Here is a 15,585-nt window from a genome sequence, read left to right as displayed (position 1 = left end):
GGGGCAGCTGCCGCAAAGGCGCAATGGGGAAGGGTCGCTGTCTAAGACCTTTCTACCACAGCGCACCGAGAGACTGGGAACTGTTTAGAGCCCCTCGGGCTGTACAGATCAAAATGAAAGGCTGTAAATGATTGTAATATTGTTTGTACTGATGCACCTGGTGATACATTTTGTAAAAGTTTAACCTGCATTGTACCCTTGTAATGTTGTTTTTGAAATGGTTTTGAATGCGATTGAAGATATTTTATGAATAAAGTATATTTTTACAAAAAAAAAAAAAAATCTGTTCTTATCAGTTTAGGCAGCTGCCGCAAAGGCGCAATGGGGAAGGGTCGCTGTCTAAGACCTTTCTACCACAGCGCACCGAGAGACTGGGAACTGTTTAGAGCCCCTCGGGCTGTACAGATCAAAATGAAAGGCTGTAAATGATTGTAATATTGTTTGTACTGATGCACCTGGTGATACATTTTGTAAAAGTTTAACCTGGATTGTACCCTTGTAATGTTGTTTTTGGAATGGTTTGGAATGTGATTGAAGATATTTTATGAATAAAGTATATTTTTACAAAAAAAAAAAAAAAAATCTGTTCTTATCAGTTTAATATCTGATACGTCCCTTATCTGGGGACCATATATTAAATTGATTTTTGGAGCAGGGAGATGGAATAGGGGCTTGCTCCGTCCACTCCACGCATCGACCTGGTATTGCAGTATCTCTGGGAATGGTGCACCACCCCTTTCCAGGGGATTTTCAATGCTAAAAATAGTTTTCTTACAAACATCTGCTTTCTTTACTTTACAACATGCACATCTTTCAAAACACAACTTTCTTTCTTTCTCATCGCTTCTCGGCCTTTTGGCTAACATCAAGTGTTGCAGGGGCGACACCATGGTCCTGCCATGGCAAGGTCGGGATGGAAGGGCGATAACCAATCGCAATCCAAATCTATACCGTGGGTTACCTATCACCGTCCGAGTCACGGTGAACCACAGCGAAGGAGGATCACCTATGGATCGGGGCTTCTTCACCAGGAGGATCCTGTTGAAGGCGTGCGGCTTCCAAGCTACGGAGATCTTCACCCTGCACGACTCCCGCAAAGGCGGTTATTTTGACGTCACGTTCAAGCGGGTGGCAGACTGCGTCCGGCTCCTGAGGGTGTTCGAGGAGAAGAGAGACCTGCCGGAGATGAAGATCCTGACGGCGGAGCCGCACTTTTCTCTGCCGTTGCAACGGGAACGTGAGGTGATGGTGCATGTGTACAACCCCTTCGTCCCTGTCGCCGACGTGGTCACCTTCCTCACCAGGTACTTCGATAAGGTGGGCAGCGGCACCGAGATTCGAGACGACTTGGGGATCTGGACAGGCAAACGCCTGTTTAAGGTCACGCTAAAGACCGACGGTAAGGGAGCCATTTTCCACCCTCCCTCCAGTTTCGCCATCGGGGGAAACCGGGGCTACCTGGTCTACGCTGGGCAACCCAAGCATTGTCGCTCATGCGGCAAGGCTGGTCATGTGGCGGCCAACTGCAGCGCCTCCCTCTGCAAGATCTGCAAACAGGAAGGGCACCAGACAAAAGACTGCAAACAGGCCAAGTGCTGCAACCTGTGTGGCGAGGCAAGTCACCTCTACAGGACCTGCCCCAAACGCTGCCGTACTTACGCACAGGCAGCCAAAGCCGACCAGGGGGAAGCAGAAGAAATGTTTCGTGTCACTCCAACCACCAAGGCCCCCAGGGAGCTCAACGGGACAAAGGAGGACACAGAGAGAGACAAGGTGGAGAAAGAGATTGAGGCAACAGAGAGCCAATCAACAGCACTACCCCCTGTACCTCCCAGTCCTCAGGACAGCGAATCAATGGAGGAGGAGGCAGCAGTGGAAAAGCAGCAGGGGGAGTGGCGGACGGTGAAGAACAAGAAAAGTAAGAGGGAGCGAAGAAGAAGCAAAGGCGTTTCCCAGAGAAGCGGCAAGAGGCGTCTCCCATCCGACACGGATGACAAGGGCAGCAGCTCTTCGGATGATGAAGTGCCAGAGCGGCACCGACAGAAGAGGCGGCAAAGCTCCAGGGCCTTGGAGGACGAGACACCCGAGCTCCAGAAAATTGGAGACAACAAGGAGATCAGCGCACCCCAACTTTGCCTGCAACCTGAGGAGGCCAGTGCACCACAGCCCCTGGAATCTGGGAGCAGTGAGGCAATCATCGCACCCCAGCTCCAGGAAGCCGGGAACAGCAACACCCCAGAGGGGGTGAGTTTTGGAGAAGCTTCTCCAGCAAAGGTCATCTCAAAACCCGCTCTCTACGTGAACCTCCAGATGCCACCGGAGCAGAACACGGCCAAGGAGATCTACCTCAGCCCATCCAAAGTGAAGGAATTTGAGCTCACTACGGGTATGAAGGAGCAGACTAAAGGTCTGGGACTCTCAGAGACAGTGGGTTTGGTAGGAGAATAAATGCTTTAAAATGGGTTTAAAGATTGTATCCATAAATGTGCGTAGCATTAAATCTACTACGCGATGTGTTGCGACCTTGGACTACCTAGCCAAGGTCAAAGCTGACCTGTTGTTTCTGCAGGAGTGTGCGATACCGCACCTCAGCTCCTACAGGCAATGGTCACGATGGTGGTCCCACGGGCCATCGATCTGGTCGGGCGGAAACGACTCTCGTTCCTCCGGCCTGGGTATTCTGCTGCGGGGAGGCAACTTCACCGTCTCCGAGGTCAAGGAGGTGGTGGGCGGGCGACTCCTGGTAGCAGACGTAATGTACAAGAACGCTCCACTCCGGTTAATTAACGTGTATGGCCCGGCACAAGGGGCTGAGCGGCTGGAGGTTTTTCAGCAGCTCCCACTGCTGCTGGCGACCTCCAGGCCGGTCATTCTGGGCGGGGACTTCAACTGCATCATCGATGCGGCTGGACGATCCGGCAGGGCCGGAAGCAGATTGGACGCTACGTCCAGATCCCTGATGGAAACAGTTAAGAATGCCAAGCTGCACGACGTCTTCAGCAACCCTGCAGACGGAGCGCAGCGTAGATACACCTGGTCGCGGCCAGACGGGTCCATTCGTTCCAGGATAGACTTCCTGTTTGTGTCCCGTGCATTCACAGTCAGATCCACCGAGGTCAAGCCGGTGTTCTTCTCTGACCACTGCCTCCTACTGGCGGACTGCCACTTGGAGAAGGACCTGAGGGTGGGCAGGGGGGCATGGAAGCTAAATGTGCAACTGCTGACCCCAGAGAACATTGAGGAGCTCAAGAGGGATTACAAAGGTTGGAGAACCGTGAAACCCCTCTTTGAGTCCCTGACACACTGGTGGGAAGTGATCAAGGGAAGCATCAAGAGGTTTTTCATCCTCAAAGGCACCCAGAAAGCTAGAAAGGAACAGAGGGAAATGTCCCGACTCCAGAAAAAGATGCAGAATCTGCTCCGGCTGCAGTCGATGGGGGTCGATGTCAAGGAGGAGCTCCAAGAGGTAAAGGGCCAGCAAGCCTCGCACTTTGCCTCGGAGGCCTCCAAGATCATCTTCCGTTCCAGAGTCCGCTCCGTGGAGCAGGATGAGACGTGCTCACGTTTCTTCTTCCAAAAGGTACACAGAGAGCACTCTGTGATCAGCAGCCTGAAGGAAGAAGACGGCTCAGTAAAGTCATCCCGGTCCGACATTCTGAGGATCAGCAAATCCTTTTATGCCGGACTGTATGACGTGAAGCCCACGGACAGCACGGCCTCCCAGTCCTTCCTGTCCTCTATCACGGAGGTCTTAGACCACAGTACGCGGGAGAGCCTAGACAAACCGCTAACTCCTGATGAACTGACTAAGGCCCTCGAGTCCTTCGAGAAGAGTAAAACCCCCGGAAGCGACGGCTTGCCGGCGGAGTTGTATTCGGCTCTGTGGGACTTGATCGGCCCAGACCTGCTAGAAGTGTACGAGAGTATGCTCCTGGCCGGCAGCATGTCAGAATCCATGAGGAAAGGCATCATCACCCTCATCTACAAGCACAAGGGGGAAAGGGAGGAAATTAGAAATTGGCGACCCATTTCACTGTTGAATGTGGACTATAAGATTCTGTCCAAGGTCATCGCCAATCGGGTCAAATCCGCTCTGGAATTGGTGATTCACCCTGACCAGACCTGCTCTGTGCCGGGCAGGAAAATCTCTGACAGCCTGGCGCTGCTCAGGGATACGATTGCCTATGTACAGGACAGGGGTGTGGATACCTGCCTCATCAGCTTGGATCAGGAGAAGGCCTTTGACAGAATATCGCACACCTACATGGGGGATGTGCTCTCCAAAATGGGGTTTGGGGAGGGAATTCGAAATTGGATCCAACTGCTCTACACTAACATCAGTAGCGCAGTCTCAATCAATGGGTGGGAAACAGATAGCTTTCCGATTAAATCTGGAGTCAGGCAGGGCTGTCCTCTCTCGCCTGTCCTTTTCGTGTGCTGCATAGAACCCTTTGCCGAGTCCATCAGGAAGGATCCGGGCATAAGAGGAGTGACGATCCCAGGCAGTGGAGGCACTCAGGTAAAAGCCTCCCTGTACATGGACGACGTCGCCGTCTTCTGCTCGGATCCGCTGTCGGTGCGCAGACTGATGCACGTCTGCGACCAGTTCGAACTGGCCTCGGGAGCCAAGGTAAATAGTAGGAAGAGCGAGGCCATGTTCTTTGGGAACTGGGCTGACCGATCCTTTGTCCCCTTCACTGTCAGGGCTGACGGCCTGAAGGTGCTGGGGATATGGTTCGGAGGGACCGGGGCATGCGTTAGAAACTGGAAGGAGCGAGTGGCTATGGTGAAAAGGAAACTGGGCATGTGGGAGCGACGCTCCCTCTCCATTGCGGGTAAGAACCTGGTCATCAGGTGTGAGGTACTCTCGCTGTTGCTGTACGTGGCGCAGGTCTGGCCCATTCCAGACTCCTGCGCGACGGCGATCACTCGAGCCATCTTCCGCTTTATCTGGAGGTCGAAAATGGATCGTGTCCGCAGGGACGCGATGTACAAGCCTCTAGATGAAGGGGGAAAAAACGTGCCCAACATCGCCCTCATACTGATGGCCACCTTTGTGTGTGGCTGCATCAAGCGGTGCGTAGACCCTCAGTACGCAAACACCAAGTGTCACTACGTGCTGAGGTTCGACCTGTCCCCGGTGTTGCGAAGGATGGGTGTGGCCACGCTGCCGCGGAACGCTCCAAGTAGTTGGACCGTGCCGTACCACCTGTCCCTGGTGGAAAAATTTATGCAGAAAAACACCTTTGACCACAAGTCCATCAGGCAGTGGTCAGCACGTAACGTCCTAGAGGCCCTGAGGGATAAGGAGAGGGTGGACCCTGTGGGATGGTTCCCCGAGCAGACTGTCAAAGTCATTTGGCAGAATGCCTCATCGCCAGAACTTTCCAACAAGCACCAAGACGTAGCTTGGCTGGTGGTGAGAAAGGCCCTCCCCGTCAGATCCTTCCTACACGCCAGGAAGCTCACCCCCTCTGCACGTTGCCCTCGAGGTGGCTGTGGTGGGGAAGAGACCGTTGTTCACCTCCTTGTGGATTGTGCCTTTGCAAAGAAAGTCTGGAGAGAGATGCAGTGGTTGCTGTCGAGGTTCATCCCGAGCAGTTCTGTGACACAGGACTCTGTGCTCTACGGGCTGTTCCCAGGGACACACACCGAGACAAACATCGACTGCAGCTGGAGGATCATCAACTCGGTGAAAGAGGCGCTTTGGTCTGCCCGAAACTTGTTGGTCTTCCAGCACAAAGAGTTGTCCCCGACCGATTGTTGCGGACTGGCACAATCCAAAGTCCAGGACTACGTGCTGAGGGACGCACTAAAGCTTGGGGCAGCTGCCGCAGAGTCGCAATGGGGATGGGTCGCTGTCTAAGACCTTTCTACCACAGCGCACCGAGAGACTGGGAACTGTTTAGAGCCCCTCGGGCTGTACAGATCAAAATGAAAGGCTGTAAATGATTGTAATATTGTTTGTACTGATGCACCTGGTGATACATTTTGTAAAAGTTTAACCTGGATTGTACCCTTGTAATGTTGTTTTTGAAATGGTTTGGAATGTGATTGAAGATATTTTATGAATAAAGTATATTTTTACAAAAAAAAAAAAAAAAAATCTGTTCTTATCAGTTTAATATCTGATACGTCCCTTATCTGGGGACCATATATTAAATTGATTTTTGGAGCAGGGAGATGGAATAGGGGCTTGCTCCGTCCACTCCACGCATCGACCCGGTATTGCAGTATCTCTGGGAATGGTGCACCACCCCTTTCCAGGGGATTTTCAATGCTAAAAATAGTTTTCTTACAAACATCTGCTTTCTTTACTTTTCAAAACCCAACTTTCTTTCTTTCTCACTCACCCGCACCATCTACACACAAAAAACACGCACGCTCACCCAACGCTCACAGACACCACTCTCATCCCACAAACACTCTACCTCACTCATACAAAAACATCTTTCACTTGCAAATACACCTCTCAAACACTCTCTCAGCTGCACCTTTCGCCTCACAACATTTTCAACCAGCTCTCTGCTGCCGCTCCCGCCCGCTGCTGCTGCTGCTGCTGATACAGCAACAGTCAAAACTCACACCTCAAAGCTCACACACTTTACACAGCTACTCGGAAACGTCTACATCCACGTTCACACAATCCTTACACTGCACAAGGAGCCCATTCCGCCCGTCGTGACTGCACCAGCTCTCCCAATGAACATTTCACTTCGTGCCATTCTCCTGCCTTCTCCACGTAACCCAGCACATGCTTTCTTTTCAAATAATCATCTCATTCCCTCTTCAATTGAACCTGCCTCCGCCACGCTATCAGGCGGTGCATTCCAGACCCTGACCACTCGCTGCTCCTATCACTTTTGCTTCTTCTGCTAGTTACTTTAAACCTGTGCCCGCTCCTTCTCGATCCTTTCATCGGTGCAAGCAGTTTCTCCCTATCTACTCTCTCCAGATACCTCATGATTTTCAATACCTCTATCAAGTCTCCTCTCAGACTTCTTTTCCCCAAGGAATACAGTCCCAACTTCTCCAATCTTACTTCATAACTCAACTTCCTCGCCCCTGGAACCAAACTCGTAAACCTCTTCTGCACTCTCTCCAATGCCTTCACTACCCTCCTAAAATGCAAGTCAAAATGCAATCCATCAGAGTCAGCATGGCTTTAGGAAGACTAAATCGTGTTTGACTAAATTGCTAGAGTTCTTTGAAGATGTGACAAGCAAAGTGGATAATGGCGATCCTGTAGATGTAGTATGTCTGGACTTCCAGAAGGCATTTGATAAGGTGCCGCACAAAAGATTAATACACAAGATAAGATCACACGCAGCTAAGGGTAATATATTTGCTTGGATAGAGCTTTGGCTAACCAACAGAAAGCAGAGAGTCAGGATAAATGGGTCTTTTGTGGATGGCAAGCTGTAACTAGTGGGGTGCCACAGGGTTCGGTCCTTGGGCCCCAACTATTTACTTGGATTCAGGAGTAGAAGGTACCATAGCTAAATTTGCAGATGACACCAAAATAGGTGGGAAAGTAAGTTGCAGTGAAGAAATGAGAAATTTACAAATGGATATGGACAGGTTAGGTGAATGGGCCAAAATTTGGCAGATGGAGTTTAACGTGGATAAGTGAGGTTATCCAGTTCAGCTCCTACAGGCAATGGTCACGGTGGTGGTCCCACGGGCCATCGATCTGGTCGGGCGGAAACGACTCTCGTTCCTCCGGCCTGGGTATTCTGCTGCGGGGAGGCAACTTCACCGTCTCCGAGGTCAAGGAGGTGGTGGGCGGGCGACTCCTGGTAGCAGACGTAATGTACAAGAACGCTCCACTCCGGTTAATTAACGTGTACGGCCCGGCACAAGGGGCTGAGCGGCTGGAGGTTTTTCAGCAGCTCCCACTGCTGCTGGCGACCTCCAGGCCGGTCATTCTGGGCGGGGACTTCAACTGCATCATCGATGCGGCTGGACGATCCGGCAGGGCCGGAAGCAGATTGGACGCTACGTCCAGATCCCTGATGGAAACAGTTAAGGATGCCAAGCTGCACGACGTCTTCAGCAACCCTGCAGACGGAGCGCAGCGTAGATACACCTGGTCGCGGCCAGACGGGTCCATTCGTTCCAGGATAGACTTCCTGTTTGTGTCCCGTGCATTCACAGTCAGATCCACCGAGGTCAAGCCGGTGTTCTTCTCTGACCACTGCCTCCTACTGGCGGACTGCCACTTGGAGGAAGACCTGAGGGTGGGCAGGGGGGCATGGAAGCTAAATGTGCAACTGCTGACCCCAGAGAACATTGAGGAGCTCAAGAGGGATTACAAAGGTTGGAGAACCGTGAAACCCCTCTTTGAGTCCCTGACACACTGGTGGGAAGTGATCAAGGGAAGCATCAAGAGGTTTTTCATCCGCAAAGGCACCCAGAAAGCTAGAAAGGAACAGAGGGAAATGTCCCGACTCCAGGAAAAGATGCAGAATCTGCTCCGGCTGCAGTCGATGGGGGTGGATGTCAAGGAGGAGCTCCAAGAGGTGAAGGGCCAGCAAGCCTCGCACTTTGCCTCGGAGGCCTCCAAGATCATCTTCCGTTCCAGAGTCCGCTCCGTGGAGCAGGATGAGACGTGCTCACGTTTCTTCTTCCAAAAGGTACACAGAGAGCGCTCTGTGATCAGCAGCCTGAAGGAAGAAGACGGCTCAGTAAAGTCATCACGGTCCGACATTCTGAGGATCAGCAAATCCTTTTATGCCGGACTGTATGACGTGAAGCCCACGGACAGCACGGCCTCCCAGTCCTTCCTGTCCTCTATCACGGAGGTCTTAGACCACAGTACGCGGGAGAGCCTAGACAAACCGCTAACTCCTGACGAACTGACTAAGGCCCTCGAGTCCTTCGAGAAGAGTAAAACCCCCGGAAGCGACGGCCTGCCGGCGGAGTTGTATTCGGCTCTGTGGGACTTGATCGGCCCAGACCTGCTAGAAGTGTACGAGAGTATGCTCCTGGCCGGCAGCATGTCAGAATCCATGAGGAAAGGCATCATCACCCTCATCTACAAGCACAAGGGGGAAAGGGAGGAAATTAGAAATTGGCGACCCATTTCACTGTTGAATGTGGAATATAAGATTCTGTCCAAGGTCATCGCCAACCGGGTCAAATCCGCTCTGGAATTGGTGATTCACCCTGACCAGACCTGCTCTGTGCCAGGCAGGAAGATCTCTGACAGCCTGGCGCTGCTCAGGGATACGATTGCCTATGTACAGGACAGGGGTGTGGATACCTGCCTCATCAGCTTGGATCAGGAGAAGGCCTTTGACAGAATATCGCACACCTACATGGGGGATGTGCTCTCCAAAATGGGCTTTGGGGAGGGAATTCGAAATTGGATCCAACTGCTCTACACTAACATCAGTAGCGCAGTCTCAATCAATGGGTGGGAAACAGATAGCTTTCCGATTAAATCTGGAGTCAGGCAGGGCTGTCCTCTCTCGCCTGTCCTTTTCGTGTGCTGCATAGAACCCTTTGCCGAATCCATCAGGAAGGATCCGGGCATAAGAGGAGTGACGATCCCAGGCAGTGGAGGCACTCAGGTAAAAGCCTCCCTGTACATGGACGACGTCGCCGTTTTCTGCTCGGATCCCCTGTCGGTGCGCAGACTGATGCACGTCTGCGACCAGTTCGAACTGGCCTCGGGAGCCAAGGTAAATCGTGGGAAGAGCGAGGCCATGTTCTTTGGGAACTGGGCTGACCGATCCTTTGTCCCCTTCACTGTCAGGGCTGACGGCCTGAAGGTGCTGGGGATATGGTTCGGAGGGACCGGGGCATGCGTTAGAAACTGGAAGGAGCGAGTGGCTATGGTGAAGAGGAAACTGGGCATGTGGGATCGACGCTCCCTCTCCATTGCGGGTAAGAACCTGGTCATCAGGTGTGAGGTACTCTCGCTGTTGCTGTACGTGGCGCAGGTCTGGCCCATTCCACACTCCTGCGCGATGGCGATCACTCGAGCCATCTTCCGCTTTATCTGGAGGTCGAAAATGGATCGTGTCTGCAGGGACGCGATGTACAAGCCTCTAGATAAAGGGGGAAAAAACGTGCCCAACATCGCCCTCATACTGATGGCCACCTTTGTGTGTGGCTGCATCAAGCGGTGCGTAGACCCTCAGTACGCAAACACCAAGTGTCACTACGTGCTGAGGTTCTACCTGTCCACGGTGTTGCGAAGGATGGGTCTGGCCACGCTGCCGCGGAACGCTCCAAGTAGTTGGACCGTGCCGTACCACCTGTCCCTGGTGGAAAAATTTATGCAGAAAAACACCTTTGACCACAAGTCCATCAGGCAGTGGTCAGCACGTAACGTCCTAGAGGCCCTGAGGGAAAAGGAGAGGGTGGACCTTGTGGGATGGTTCCACGAGCAGACTGTCAAAGTCATTTGGCAGAATGCCTCATCGCCAGAACTTTCCAACAAGCACCAAGACGTAGCTTGGCTGGTGGTGAGAAAGGCCCTCCCCGTCAGATCCTTCCTACACGCCAGGAGTCTCACCCCCTCTGCACGATGCCCTCGATGTGGCTGTGGTGGGGAAGAGACCGTTGTTCACCTCCTTGTGGATTGTGCCTTTGCAAAGAAAGTCTGGAGAGAGATGCAGTGGTTGCTGTCGAGTTTCATCCCGAGCAGTTCTGTGACACAGGACTCTGTGCTCTACGGGCTGTTCCCAGGGACACACACCGAGACAAACATCGACTGCAGCTGGAGGATCATCAACTCGGTGAAAGAGGCGCGTGGTCTGCCCGAAACTTGTTGGTCTTCCAGCACAAAGAGTTGTCCCCGACCGATTGTTGCGGACTGGCACAATCCAAAGTCCAGGACTACGTGCTGAGGGACGCACTAAAGCTTGGGGCAGCTGCCGCAAAGGCGCAATGGGGAAGGGTCGCTGTCTAAGACCTTTCTACCACAGCGCACCGAGAGACTGGGAACTGTTTAGAGCCCCTCGGGCTGTACAGATCAAAATGAAAGGCTGTAAATGATTGTAATATTGTTTGTACTGATGCACCTGGTGATACATTTTGTAAAAGTTTAACCTGGATTGTACCCTTGTAATGTTGTTTTTGAAATGGTTTTGAATGTGATTGAAGATTTTTTATGAATAAAGTATATTTTTACAAAAAAAAAAAAAAATCTGTTCTTATCAGTTTAATATCTGATACGTCCCTTATCTGGGGACCATATATTAAATTGATTTTTGGAGCAGGGAGATGGAATAGGGGCTTGCTCCGTCCACTCCACGCATCGACCCGGTATTGCAGTATCTCTGGGAATGGTGCACCACCCCTTTCCAGGGGATTTTCAATGCTAAAAATAGTTTTCTTACAAACATCTGCTTTCTTTACTTTTCAACATGCACATCTTTCAAAACACAACTTTCTTTCTTTCTCATCGCTTCTCGGCCTTTTGGCTAACATCAAGTGTAGTGTTGCAGGGGCGACACCATGGTCCTGCCAAGGCAAGGTCGGGATGGAAGGGCGATAACCAATCGCAATCCGAATCCATACCGTGGGTTACCTATCACCGTCCGAGTCACGGTGAACCACAGTGAAGGAGGATCACCTATGGATCGGGGCTTCTTCACCAGGAGGATCCTGTTGAAGGCGTGCGGCTTCCAAGCTACGGAGATCTTCACCCTGCACGACTCCCGCAAAGGCGGTTATTTTGACGTCACGTTCAAGCGGGTGGCAGACTGCGTCCGGCTCCTGAGGGTGTTCGAGGAGAAGAGAGACCTGCCGGAGATGAAGATCCTGACGGCGGAGCCGCACTTCTCTCTGCCGTTGCAACGGGAACGTGAGGTGATGGTGCATGTGTACAACCCCTTCGTCCCTGTCGCCGACGTGGTCACCTTCCTCACCAGGTACTTCGATAAGGTGGGGAGCGGCACCGAGATTCGAGACGACTTGGGGATCTGGACAGGCAAACGCCTGTTTAAGGTCACGCTAAAGACCGATGGTAAGGGAGCCATTTTCCACCCTCCCTCCAGTTTCGCTATCGGGGGAAACCGGGGCTACCTGGTCTACGCTGGGCAACCCAAGCATTGTCGCTCATGCGGCAAGGCTGGTCATGTGGCGGCCAACTGCAGCGCCTCCCTCTGCAAGATCTGCAAACAGGAAGGGCACCAGACAAAAGACTGCAAACAGGCCAAGTGCTGCAACCTGTGTGGCGAGGCAAGTCACCTCTACAGGACCTGCCCCAAACGCTGCCGTACTTACGCACAGGCAGCCAAAGCCGACCAGGGGGAAGCAGAAGAAATGTTCCGTGTCACTCCAACCACCAAGGCCCCCAGGGAGCTCAACGGGACAAAGGAGGACACAGAGAGAGACAAGGTGGAGAAAGAGATTGAGGCAACAGAGAGCCAATCAACAGCACTACCCCCTGAACCTTCCAGTCCTCAGGACAGCGAATCAATGGAGGAGGAGGCAGCAGTGGAAAAGCAGCAGGGGGAGTGGCGGACGGTGAAGAACAAGAAAAGTAAGAGGGAGCGAAGAAGAAGCAAAGGCGTTTCCCAGAGAAGCGGCAAGAGGCGTCTCCCATCCGACACGGATGACAAGGGCAGCAGCTCTTCGGATGAGGAAGTGCCAGAGCGGCACCGACAGAAGAGGCGGCAAAGCTCCAGGGCGTTGGAGGACGAGACACCCGAGCTCCAGAAAATTGGAGACAACAAGGAGACCAGCGCACCCCAACTTTGCCTGCAACCTGAGGAGGCCAGTGCACCACAGCCCCTGGAATCTGGGAGCAGTGAGGCAATCATCGCACCCCAGCTCCAGGAAGCCGGGAACAGCAACCCCCCAGAGGGGGTGAGTTTTGGAGAAGCTTCTCCAGCAAAGGTCATCTCAAAACCCGCTCTCTACGTGAACCTCCAGATGCCACTGGAGCAGAACACGGCCAAGGAGATCTACCTCAGCCCATCCAAAGTGAAGGAATTTGAGCTCACTACGGGTATGAAGGAGCAGACTAAAGGTCTGGGACTCTCAGAGACAGTGGGTTTGGTAGGAGAATAAATGCTTTAAAATGGGTTTAAAGATTGTATCCATAAATGTGCGTAGCATTAAATCTACTACGCGATGTGTTGCGACCTTGGACTACCTAGCCAAGGTCAAAGCTGACCTGTTGTTTCTGCAGGAGTGTGCGATACCGCACCTCAGCTCCTACAGGCAATGGTCACGATGGTGGTCCCACGGGCCATCGATCTGGTCGGGCGGAAACGACTCTCGTTCCTCCGGCCTGGGTATTCTGCTGCGGGGAGGCAACTTCACCGTCTCCGAGGTCAAGGAGGTGGTGGGCGGGCGACTCCTGGTAGCAGACGTAATGTACAAGAACGCTCCACTCCGGTTAATTAACGTGTACGGCCCGGCACAAGGGGCTGAGCGGCTGGAGGTTTTTCAGCAGCTCCCACTGCTGCTGGCGACCTCCAGGCCGGTCATTCTGGGCGGGGACTTCAACTGCATCATCGATGCGGCTGGACGATCCGGCAGGGCCGGCAGCAGATTGGACGCTACGTCCAGATCCCTGATGGAAACAGTTAAGGATGCCAAGCTGCACGACGTCTTCAGCAACCCTGCAGACGGAGCGCAGCGTAGATACACCTGGTCGCGGCCAGACGGGTCCATTCGTTCCAGCATAGACTTCCTGTTTGTGTCCCGTGCATTCACAGTCAGATCCACCGAGGTCAAGCCGGTGTTCTTCTCTGACCACTGCCTCCTACTGGCGGACTGCCACTTGGAGGAAGACCTGAGGGTGGGCAGGGGGGCATGGAAGCTAAATGTGCAACTGCTGACCCCAGAGAACATTGAGGAGCTCAAGAGGGATTACAAAGGTTGGAGAACCGTGAAACCCCTCTTTGAGTCCCTGACACACTGGTGGGAAGTGATCAAGGGAAGCATCAAGAGGTTTTTCATCCGCAAAGGCACCCAGAAAGCTAGAAAGGAACAGAGGGAAATGTCCCGACTCCAGGAAAAGATGCAGAATCTGCTCCGGCTGCAGTCGATGGGGGTGGATGTCAAGGAGGAGCTCCAAGAGGTGAAGGGCCAGCAAGCCTCGCACTTTGCCTCGGAGGCCTCCAAGATCATCTTCCGTTCCAGAGTCCGCTCCGTGGAGCAGGATGAGACGTGCTCACGTTTCTTCTTCCAAAAGGTACACAGAGAGCGCTCTGTGATCAGCAGCCTGAAGGAAGAAGACGGCTCAGTAAAGTCATCACGGTCCGACATTCTGAGGATCAGCAAATCCTTTTATGCCGGACTGTATGACGTGAAGCCCACGGACAGCACGGCCTCCCAGTCCTTCCTGTCCTCTATCACGGAGGTCTTAGACCACAGTACGCGGGAGAGCCTAGACAAACCGCTAACTCCTGACGAACTGACTAAGGCCCTCGAGTCCTTCGAGAAGAGTAAAACCCCCGGAAGCGACGGCCTGCCGGCGGAGTTGTATTCGGCTCTGTGGGACTTGATCGGCCCAGACCTGCTAGAAGTGTACGAGAGTATGCTCCTGGCCGGCAGCATGTCAGAATCCATGAGGAAAGGCATCATCACCCTCATCTACAAGCACAAGGGGGAAAGGGAGGAAATTAGAAATTGGCGACCCATTTCACTGTTGAATGTGGACTATAAGATTCTGTCCAAGGTCATCGCCAACCGGGTCAAATCCGCTCTGGAATTGGTGATTCACCCTGACCAGACCTGCTCTGTGCCAGGCAGGAAGATCTCTGACAGCCTGGCGCTGCTCGGGGATACGATTGCCTATGTACAGGACAGGGGTGTGGATACCTGCCTCATCAGCTTGGATCAGGAGAAGGCCTTTGACAGAATATCGCACACCTACATGGGGGATGTGCTCTCCAAAATGGGCTTTGGGGAGGGAATTCGAAATTGGATCCAACTGCTCTACACTAACATCAGTAGCGCAGTCTCAATCAATGGGTGGGAAACAGATAGCTTTCCGATTAAATCTGGAGTCAGGCAGGGCTGTCCTCTCTCGCCTGTCCTTTTCGTGTGCTGCATAGAACCCTTTGCCGAGTCCATCAGGAAGGATCCGGGCATAAGAGGAGTGACGATCCCAGGCAGTAGAGGCACTCAGGTAAAAGCCTCCCTGTACATGGACGACGTCGCCGTTTTCTGCTCGGATCCGCTGTCGGTGCGCAGACTGATGCACGTCTGCGACCAGTTCGAACTGGCCTCGGGAGCCAAGGTAAATCGTGGGAAGAGCGAGGCCATGTTCTTTGGGAACTGGGCTGACCGATCCTTTGTCCCCTTCACTGTCAGGGCTGACGGCCTGAAGGTGCTGGGGATATGGTTCTGAGGGACCGGGGCATGCGTTAGAAACTGGAAGGAGCGAGTGGCTATGGTGAAAAGGAAACTGGGCATGTGGGAGCGACGCTCCCTCTCCATTGCGGGTAAGAACCTGGTCATCAGGTGTGAGGTACTCTCGCTGTTGCTGTACGTGGCGCAGGTCTGGCCCATTCCACACTCCTGCGCGATGGCGATCACTCGAGCCATCTTCCGCTTTATCTGGAGGTCGAAAATGGATCGTGTCTGCAGTGACGCGATGTACAAGCCTCTAGA

At 53.0% G+C, this 15,585-nt stretch overlaps 1 protein-coding gene and 3 pseudogenes across 1 annotated transcript in view; 3 read left to right on the top strand and 1 right to left on the bottom strand.

The window, feature by feature from the left end:
* The window catches only part of LOC144668732 (uncharacterized), a 434,727-nt gene that overhangs the window by 63,149 nt on the left and 355,993 nt on the right, over positions 1 to 15,585 (bottom strand). The gene's annotated exons all lie outside the window — the stretch shown is intronic.
* LOC144669130 (U2 spliceosomal RNA) lies at positions 556 to 735 on the top strand (annotated as a pseudogene).
* On the top strand, positions 6,079 to 6,259 carry LOC144669100 (U2 spliceosomal RNA; annotated as a pseudogene).
* On the top strand, positions 11,134 to 11,311 carry LOC144669075 (U2 spliceosomal RNA; annotated as a pseudogene).

The sequence above is a fragment of the Cetorhinus maximus genome, chromosome 28 (genome assembly GCF_964194155.1).
Source record: "Cetorhinus maximus chromosome 28, sCetMax3.hap1.1, whole genome shotgun sequence".
In the NCBI taxonomy this organism is placed as follows: Eukaryota; Metazoa; Chordata; class Chondrichthyes; order Lamniformes; family Cetorhinidae; genus Cetorhinus; species Cetorhinus maximus.
Note: the sequence above shows the minus strand (reverse complement) of the source record. Positions and strands in the feature narration are given on the sequence as shown.